This window comes from Nipponia nippon, unplaced genomic scaffold, assembly GCF_047370975.1.
Source record: "Nipponia nippon isolate SJK-2023a ecotype South Korea unplaced genomic scaffold, ASM4737097v1 scaffold_8, whole genome shotgun sequence".
Taxonomy (NCBI): Eukaryota; Metazoa; Chordata; class Aves; order Pelecaniformes; family Threskiornithidae; genus Nipponia; species Nipponia nippon.
The window spans coordinates 24,251,879-24,261,984 of NW_028262402.1; the positions used below are offsets into that span (position 1 = coordinate 24,251,879).

The 10,106-nt window shown below is 44.0% G+C and overlaps 1 long non-coding RNA gene across 1 annotated transcript; it reads left to right on the forward strand.

Moving 5' to 3' along the window:
- Positions 1-1,616: 1,616 nt before the first annotated feature.
- On the forward strand, positions 1,617-9,859 carry LOC148050510 (uncharacterized). Its single transcript, XR_015700993.1, has 3 exons — positions 1,617-3,363; positions 4,956-6,692; positions 7,309-9,859. It is a non-coding gene; the product is annotated as an uncharacterized LOC148050510 (long non-coding RNA).
- Positions 9,860-10,106: the final 247 nt, after the last annotated feature.

Sequence of the window (10,106 nt, forward strand, 5' to 3'; positions counted from 1 at the left end):
CCGCTTTTTGTGCTCACTGATCATTGGGCAATGATTAATGGGATGAAATTTAACAAGTCCAAATGCCAGATTCTGCACCTGGGATGGAGTGCCACCAGGCACAAATATAAATTTGGAGAGGAGCGGCTGGAGAGCAGCCCTGCAGAAAAGGATCCAGGGGTGCTGGTCGGCAGCAGGCTCAATACGCGTCAGCAGTGTGCCCTGGCAGCCAAGAGGGCAAACCCCATCCTGGGGTGCATCAAACACAGCCTAACCAGCCCGTCAAAAGACGTGCTTATCCTGCTGTATTCAGCGTTGCTGCGGCCTCACCTTGAATACTATGGGCGGTTCTGGACCCCACAGTTTAAGAAGGCTGTGAAGGTCCTTGAATGCAGCCAGAGGAGGGCAACAAAGCTGGTGGAAGGGCTGGAAGGCATGTCCTGTGAGGAGCAGCTGAGCACCTTGGGCTTGTCTACTTGCAGAGAAGGCGGCTGAGGGGTGACCTCATTGCTCCCTACAGCTTCCTGAGGAGGAGAAGTGGAGAAGGAGGTGCTGATCTCTTCTCCTGGGATCCAGCAACAGGATACGTGGGAATGCTTCAAAGCTGCTGCAGGGGAGGTTTAGACTGGACGTTAGGAACCATTGCTTTCCCGAGAGGGTGGTCAAACACTGAAACAGGCTTCCTAGAAAGGCGGACGATGCTCCACGCCTGTCAGTGCCTTAAAAAGAGGCATTTGGACAATGCCCTTAATAAGAGGCTTTAAGTTTTGGTCAGCCCTGGAGTGGTCAGGCAGGCAGACTAGATGACTGGTTTAGGTTCCTTCCAACTGCAACTATTCTATTCTCTTCTTTTTTTATTCTGTTCACTTTAAAGGTTTTAACAAACAACAGTGAAAATAAAAAGGAATAACTGCACCAGCTCAGACAAGCATGCAGCTCCCTGTAACTGGGGGCAGACAAGTCCCTTTGTAGGTGGTCCTTTTACTTGAATGTTGGTTGAGTAAAGCTCCTGCTTATCTTGATGTTAGGAAGCAGGAAGTGGGTAATTCAGGAAAGGATGAATCAGTAACTCTTTCTTTCATTGCCATGTTCTCAGCCTCTGCTGACTTCAGGGGGAACTTTGACTGAAAGGTTTCAACATCTGGTACAGCACGGAAGTAACCACTAATGGTATGAATTTTTAGTAACCTAGAATGGTTCTATTTTTTTAAATTCAAGATGGTGAGACCACAGCCATGAGCCCAAGTCTTGAAGTCACATGCCCTCTACTGGCCATGAACTGGTTTTCTTAGTGTTAAAAGTAAAGCATTTAGTATTCTGCAGAGTTGGTTCTAAGCAAAACTCACATTTATCTGCAATCTTCTGGGTTTTTTTTGTTTGGGTTTTTTTTTTTTTTTTTTTGTTCAGTTGCTGTCTTGCAAAGCAGGTCAAATTATTGGGACTGGCTTAAACTACTCCTGTGATTCAACAGGTGGGGTTTTTTTGCAAAATGTTCTTCATACTGTGTGTCTGTCAGGAAAGGAAGGCAAACAATTACTGTGTCAGGAAAGAAAGCAGAAAATTATTCTTTGGCAGAAAACGGTTCGCATTTCTGTGACCGTGTAGCCTAATGCCCATGCTAAAATCAGGGCCAAGTTATGAAGAAGCTATGCAATATCCTCGTACAAATGTGTCCTGAAAAGCTTATGACCATGACAGAAACAGAGAAAACATGGGACATGCCCAAGGTCATAACAGAAGAAAAGTCTGTGATAAGGTCAGGATTTCAACCCAAATTTAATGAGTTTTCATCGCCTGTGACAAGTGAGACAAAGTCAGACTCTAAGGTGCCTGCACTTCAGTTAGGGAGAGTGGAAGCGTGCTTATTCATGTGAACTACGAATGCACGAGGACATTCCCCTTCCTGGAGCACTTAGGTGACTTTGCCTTCTAACGCACGGCCACAACTTACTGCCTCTTTTCCTCGAGACACTCCTGGCATGCAGCTGTCTTCACTGGCCGAAGGGCAAGTTTGTCACCACAGAGCATCTCAACGAAAGCAAGCAGAAGAGCTCTTGCACTTCTTTAGCTGACGAACGCTCTGCTTAAAAGCAGCTGTGCTCTGAAGAAACGTAGGAAATTATGAAATGTCAGGGACTTGGGGATGGGTGGTGAGCTTGTAGCCAAAAGCTTCTTTTTCATAGCTTATCATGAAATCCATTAGTGGACCTCTGCAGTTTTGTCTGTATGCCAGCCGGATTGGAAATTGTCGGTTGGGAGGTGAAGAACAGATCTGAATCCTCCAGGGTTATGGTTTTAGAGTCACAGCAGCTTAAAAGGCCACAGACCTCATGCACGGTGGCAGCTCATCAAATACACCTTTCAGCTTCTACAAACCAATACGGCTACAGGTCAGGTTTCCATGGGAACCCTATGTGAGTTACCTGCTCAGACGTCACTCAGTGTTTTTTAGCGTTATTATTAGTTTCTCCAAAATGGGATTGGGCTACTCACCTTCCTTTGGCCCCATGGCAATTCCAGGCATGACAACCACAGTCTTTTCTTGTACACGTTGACATCGCCTAAACAATATCAAAGATCCGCACAATGCTGAAAATCATGAGGAACCATTCCTTTGGGGGCTGCTGCCAAGAGTTTCCACCGACCTCCTGAGCTTCTTTTGTCCTGGAGCAGACGGCTGACCGTAGCAAGGGTGCAGCATGCACTCTCTCTGTTCACAGCACTGCAGAGAGGTCGGCAGACATACCACTCTGTGCTGCTTGGGCTGGGCCCTAACTGTCCCGGAGACTGCCTACCCAGACAGCTGTTTTCAGCTGTGAGGGCTGAGCTCACCAGAGGTGAGCCATCTCTGGTCTGAGAGTTGTTTAACAACTGTTAGGCATGCAACACTACAGCCCGTCTGAGGAGGATTTACTGAGTGGAAGAGGCTTGTACCCTACTCCTGGGCTGTTAGCCCAGCCTGTTAGAGCCTCGTATAACCTGGGAGATACTTCAGGAGAGAGAGGCTGCACAAAGGCTTCCCTGACAGGGCTCTGGTGTCCTGCTGCGTTTGTAGAACCAGCCTCCTAGACACCTATACCCGCTTGTTACCCTTCTTTGAACTATTTTGGCCTGGGTTTGTCCAGTACAGCTCTTTGCGTGTGGATTTCCCCTTTACTGCCTGGGGAAGGGTGTAAGGATTGACCAGCAGCCTGTCTTGGACTTCACTAATGCTCTCGAGAGACGGGTGTAAGGATTGACCAGCAGCCTGTCTTGGACTTCACTAATGCTCTCGAGAGACAGGCAGCGAGATAATCCTATTCTCGCTGTGCTGACCAAGCAGTCGTCAGAGTATGAAAAATTCCTGGAGCAGCAGCAGCGGCGGCTGTCTTACATCGTCTGAATGTAAGTCTGTGTTATTTTTCTCATGGATTAAATCTGTTCTTTAATTGTGACTTCCAAAAGCAGGAATGGGGTGGGTTGGCGGGGGGGGGGGCGTTCAGCTGTAAAAGCCAGTCTGCAGAATAACTGGTGAGATATTGTTTTCATGGAAAGCACAGGCATGTAACAGCAGATGCTGTAAGACAGCATGTACAGGACAGTGGAGACAGAGGAGGGAGAAGCTTAAAAGCAGTGCTTGCAATTCTTCTTTCAGCAGAAGCCCTTTCAGAATGGTGCAGAGAAAGGCAGCAAACTCTTACAAGGTACTGTGAACAGGTATCATGCGTTCCAGGACGTTTTCTTCTTAGGGAGAGAAGCCCCAGCCCCACTTCTGCCACTGGACCCTGCAGTCAGGCTTGTACACCCCTGGGATTGCTGGGGCCCCCTCTGAACAAGCAGTGTCCGTCCCTGCTGAGGTCCTCGCAAATGTGCGTGAACTCCCTCAGACCAGGTTTGAGGGTCACAGCCTCAGCTTGGACATAGGACGTATGAGCCTGACAGCTGACAGTCCAGTTCTGTCCAAGAAACTTTCCCTGGATCAAGTAACCTACTTGAAGGCAGAGACGTGTAATTTTACCTTCTAATTTAGAAAAGCTGTTGTCTTGCCTTCCTGCCACTCTAGCATGCTTTTTCTAGGAAACGCCATCTTCACATCACTTCTTCATGAGAAACACAATCTCCTTGTTCCAAGCTGGTAGTGGTGCCCTCGTAACAAAATTAGCACACCCTTTTTCTAGAGCTTCTGCTTTGTGAGTTCACTGTGTGATACAGAACAAATTTGTCAAGACACATGGCTTTGAAAGGTTTCTCAGTAGAGTTGCACATTACTTTCACCAACAGAAGAAACATGAGGTTGGGTAAACTGACACAACATTTACACACTTTTTGCTGTACCTGTCTCCTGTTCATATTCTCTTTTGGGGTTCAGATGGTGACCTTCTGAAGTGAGGATAGCTGAAGATAGTTTCTGTGGCAAATTTCTGTGTCTCTGTCTCCTGGGTGGAGACACCTATTTGTTAAACTGGAGCCTGCAGTATGAAAGCTTTTGGTGGTACCTTGGTGACATTTTGGTGGCAGGTTATTGAGCACCCTGGGAATAAGTCACAACCCTTGAACCGGGAGGTCAATCTTCTAAGTCAGCACAGAAGAAGAGGACTTGTTGGGTGGGCTAAGGAAAGCAGCCCTCAGAGTTCCACCTCAGAGGTCACTCAGGTCATTTTCTTGCTTTCATTAGCGATACAGTCAATCACGCACACTCTTGGTAAACACAACTTCTATTCTTAGGAGCTTAAGCTCCTTGCAAAGCAAAGCAACAGAAATAATGAAGAGTGAAATCAACTGCTGACTAAGTTCTGGCTTTGTGAAAGGGGAGAGGGAGGGGTTCAGCATATTCTGCAGAATCATTCAAAAGGCTAGGAGTGGTGCTAACACCAATCGTTTCATACGAATTATACTTCTCACTGGTCCAGTGTTTCATGTTAGTTGCTTTCTTCAAAGCGGATTCCGAGCGGTTGAAAAATTCCGGTCATGTACTTTGCTTTAATTAACTTTTGCAGTTCTGAAAACAACTGAGAAATAAAAGAAAACAGTTCCAAGGATAACCTTGAGTAACTTCTTCAGGGACAAGTATATCCATAGATGTACACAGAAGAAAATGCATAAATAAGATACTGAGCCTGTGGAATTAAAACAAAGGAATCCAGGAAACGCAAAGGTTAAAGTTACCGACCTCTCGTTGTCTCCCATCCTCTACTGCCTCTTCAGTTTGTTCGAAGGTGGTGTGACAGTGTGTTAATCATCAGCAATTGCTGTACCTACTATCTCCCTACCAAAATAATGAAGAATTTGTACACAGTCTTTTGTCAGACTGAATAGACTCTGAGGTGGACAGTTCTGTGAGCTGCAAAGGCTTAGAATTGGAGGCAATTACCTTTCAAGAAGATAAAGTCCATCCTTGAAGAGGCATCATAATCAAAACATTCCAGCAAAAAAGAAAAGAAAAAAACGAGGTTAGCTGCTCTTGCTGTTGAAAACAATGTCAAAATTGCCGATGACTAAAACAGAAACACAAATGGACCTTCCCGAGCAGTCATTTCCCCAGAGGGCACAAGATAATCAAGATGAAGCAACAGTGCTCCAAAGAAAGCTTCAGAACTCTAGGAAACTGAAGAAACGACAAGTTTAAATTGAACACACAGCTTGTTAATACTTGACTTCTATGGCACTACTACTTTTATTCACCACTGTAAGTTCAAGGCATCCAGTTTGTTGCTAGAAAAAAAAAAAAAAGAGATAGATATATATATAAATCCTCCTTGGTTTTTAGTGAAAGAGCCAAGTCACACAGACACAGGCAAAATCAATGTGATTCCTTAAAGATAACATGCTTAAACATCGATAGCAAGATACCTATTTAACATGAAGAGGAGACAAGCCTTTGTCTAGCTTGAAAAAAGGTGTACTTGACATGGCACACTGGGTTTTTCTGAAGATTCTACATATGCTTCTGAACAATGGAAATCTAGCCTTACAAAAGCCAACATGCCTCTGAAAACTGAAATTTAGTCCTGCTGAAGCCAACAGGAAAAAAATAAATGAACCCATCTCTTTCAAGGAAAAGGCAAGGAAGATGAAACTTACGTGTTAATGCCTCTTAAAAAGTGAAAAGAGCTCTGGAGTGAAATGAAATGTGACCAAAACTGTATTTTCACTGACAATGTTTACATTTTCATTATCTAAACTAAACAACTGCCTATTCCTCCCAACCTTTTCACAATGTAATGAACACTGATACTTCAAAAGTCTTCTCAAAATAGTTTAAACAGCTACTTTTAAGACATAAGTCCTTCTTTCTCCCACTCATATGTATAAGAACATACATACATGTGTTCTCATACACAGAATAACAAAAGGCCATACTAGAGCAGACTGACTTCTAGCCAAAATAGTCCAGAGTGGCTGTCTATGAAATTGTTTAAGCACTGGATGGATAAAGCAAACTTTCCTAGTCCTTATCATGGCATGTGACCTATGCTCAGAGTCTGTGCTCGGATCCTCGCCCAGCCAAAGCTATCTCTGAGCTGATAATAAGGTATCTTTGAATTCACAAAAGCTTTGGAGTTGTTGGGGTTTTTTTCCCTGATGTTTTGAATACCTTTTGAACCGATCTAAATAAATCCTCTGACATTCACAGCACCTTGTGACAGAGAACGGCAGTGTGGCTGTGGGTTACCACCACCACCTTTTCTTTGTTTTGAACATGCCACACACTACCCCCATCTTCCCTCGATAAGGTAAGACGGTGAACAAATATCCCCAAAGCATCTTTCCCACTCCAATCACTATTTTACAGATCTCCGTCATGCACTTTTCCAGTCACCTTTCATTTATTATTCCTAAAGGCTTTACATTGTTGTCAGCCTTTACTCCATTTTTTCCTGCTCCTCTACATTTTGAAAGGAGAGGAAGCAGCGCAGTACCCAGTATTCAAACTGCAGATGCATTATGGACTCAAACAGTGTGAAAATTTTGGTTTCTCTGCTACATTCTTTTCTTAATAGTTCCTAACATTTCACTTGGTTTTGAACTCCATCTGAGCACTGAACTGTGTTTTCATAGGACTAGCTATTACGATGATCACCTCCGTGTCCACTGCTGTGTATGTCAAGTTGCGTGTGTCTCTTTCCCCATGTGCATCCCTCCTCATTTATCTACCCTGAGCTTCCTGACCTGGTCCTTAAACCATCTGAGGAGGTCCTTTCACAGTTACTCACGACTAGTCCTTACCTTACTATTCTGCATGGTTTAGTGTCATCTGCAAACATTGTCACCTCTTCCAGACCACTAAGATGAATGCTGTAGCTGACATGGGGACTGAGCCTGTCATGATTCACCTTTTCTTTCAAATAGATTCATGCAAAACTTGAACACTGGGACTGAAGACACGGTTCCAAGCTAACCACCTGAGCTGCTTCACGTACTCCTGTACGTCTCGCTGAAGCAGAAGATCCTGGGGCAGAAGATAAATCCATTCTACTGACATTATTCAAGGAAATGGCCGTTCACTTGTCCTCCATACCAATTTTCACCAATACATCTTCCAATTGCCTGAGTATCTCAGGGAATCATGCTGAGACAAGGACTTCAAGGCGCCACTGGTGTCCAGACTCAGCTGTAAGGTACTGAGCATGAGGCAACTGAGCTATCTACGCTACTATTCCTGAAGGTGTCAAGCTCAGTATTTTGTCTGGAAATCTTACACAGCTCAAGCCAGAAAGTTTTGTGTTGATGAGCAGAATGTGTACTATTCCTTACACACCAGAAAATACATCTGAATGATGACACAAATTTCTGATGTTTTCAGTATATTACCTGTAGACTTTCTCTATGGGACCCAAGTGGTGTTCTGCTGATACACTGCGTCCTTTTACAGAAAATTAACGAGGCCAAGAAAATCAACTTTAAAGTATACGTTTGCTGTACGTAGCTAGTGAGCAAAGGAAGAAATCCACATTTTTCCCCTCATAAATGCTACCGTCTTCCAGTTGAAACCATATTCTGCTGATGAAAGCTAATTCATAGTGCCTCCAATATCCTTCAAAGAACTTCTTTATTCCCATTTAAAAATGCATAAAAGTCAGACATATGTGCACACAGGCATACACATGTATACATACCCATTCGAGAGGCGGGCTTTCAAACTACCTTACATACTGACAGACAATAGATTCAAGGCGAGGCATGGTATCAATGAGAGTTTTAGTAATTGTAAAACATTTACATGCTGCTGCCCTGTAAGGGAGCGATTACCCCTCAACTTCATAAATCAACAAAGAAAACACACCCGCTGCTGAAGGAAAGAAATGGTCACGCCAGCTTTGAGAAGGTAATAGCAAAAGATAGAGCTGATACACTTCACACTGCAACGGCCTTGGGAATAACCCGGAGCACTCTCTGAAGCATGGTTGTGAACACAGAGCCACGCAGGGCAGAGAAATACCTTACTGCGCAGCGTACTACTGTTACGCAGAGAGCGGCATGGCGTGATTAGTCCTATACTTTCCTGAAGCTTTTGTCGTGCTGAGTGTATTTTGGATATATTCTTGCACTTCTGAAAGCCTTAATTTGCTCAGTACTTTGAAAGGGCGGCACAGTTCCACTATAGGGATTTATTTGCTGTGTCACAGCCTGGACTAACAATCCTATGAATATCATCCTTATGAGGCGTCTCCTGCTCCCTGTTTGCTCGCTGCCTCAGAGAAGAACAGTCAAAGAAATTGGCTGCTATTAAATAGATACACGGAACCAAGGTTTCTTTCATTTCAGATTTTACGTTCCTGCAGGCTGTATACTTTTGAAGGGCAAGGAACGACAAGGTCTTAGCACCTTAGTGCTGAATTTTATTGAGTCACTTGCACAGCTCTCTACCACTTGGAGAGTATGGACAAGAATAACAACATATCCTGAGGTTTTTAAGTTTCCAAATCTGAGAAATTTATAGTCTCTTGAGGTCAGCTCAACTTAAGGACAGAAAGGAAGGCGCATGGGTCTAAGGGTTTTTTGGTCTTCCTGACCTAACTGGTCCTGACCACATTCTTAGTGGTAATCTCGATCCTGATGTTAGGCAAAATGAACTGTTCACACCTGCCTAGAAAACTTTCTAGTTTTAGATAAAAATGCTATACAACACACAGTTTTAGAGAAAAAGGCTAAACAACAAACAAATACCACTCAAAATGCCAGAAGGCTCAGTGATGGGGTTGTCTTGGATCCCGAGGAAACGGACGGTCTCTGGAGCCAGAACAAGGCCTCTGAAAAGCTCCATCCAAGCACTATGTGCTCAAGAAGAAAGGTAGGAATAAAAATGTTGGGAAGTCTCTCTGGCTGGAATTCAATGCAGATTTTTTTCTGCAGGAAATAACACCTTGAGCACTTTAGTACTTGGTTTACTCCATCGCCTTTGCTGACATTACCTGCAGGATGAATGTACACGCTGCTCAAAGAGGTAGACCTCACTGCTTTGCTTTTCTCTCGGTTCTTTGTGCCTGCACCGTCACTGTTGGCTAAAGAGACCCAGGCGACTGGCCTGGCTAAAGAATAACCTCTTTTCTGGCTAAGCCAGTTTTCATCTGGATCATTTTCCTGATGTAGTTCTTCTGTCACCTGCCACACAAAGTCTAACGCTGTCTAAGCGAAGGCATGGAAATGCTTCTCCAGTTTGTCGTTTTGGAGATTTGCACTACTTTTATGATACAATTAGCACATCGTGTGTTGTGTGACAGGATACGCCGCGTGTTCTATGATAAAATCCGCACAGCATGGGCTATGTGACCCACGTCACGTGTTGTGTGACTGCATTCTTGTGCGGAATCCTTGTGTTTCACAGATATTTGCTATATTCATACTGCGTTGAATATTTGACCTCATTTCATATTTCGACAATACTTTGTCATATGCATATATGCACAGATATTGTACTGCTGTTGATGGAAAGAATTTAGCTTGCAATTCTTGTGAAAGTTGAATAAGGTACGTATCACTGATAATTATAATACCTTTCTAATTTGCACAGATTTTCTCCTACGGGCATCATACTAACCTGCTATCCATCAGGCAGTAACCACTGGATTCCGTTTCCCGCCTGAAAGTTCTGTGAAGATTCTCTGAAGCTCTAGAGAACATCCCATCCCACACTGCCAGCTACTTAC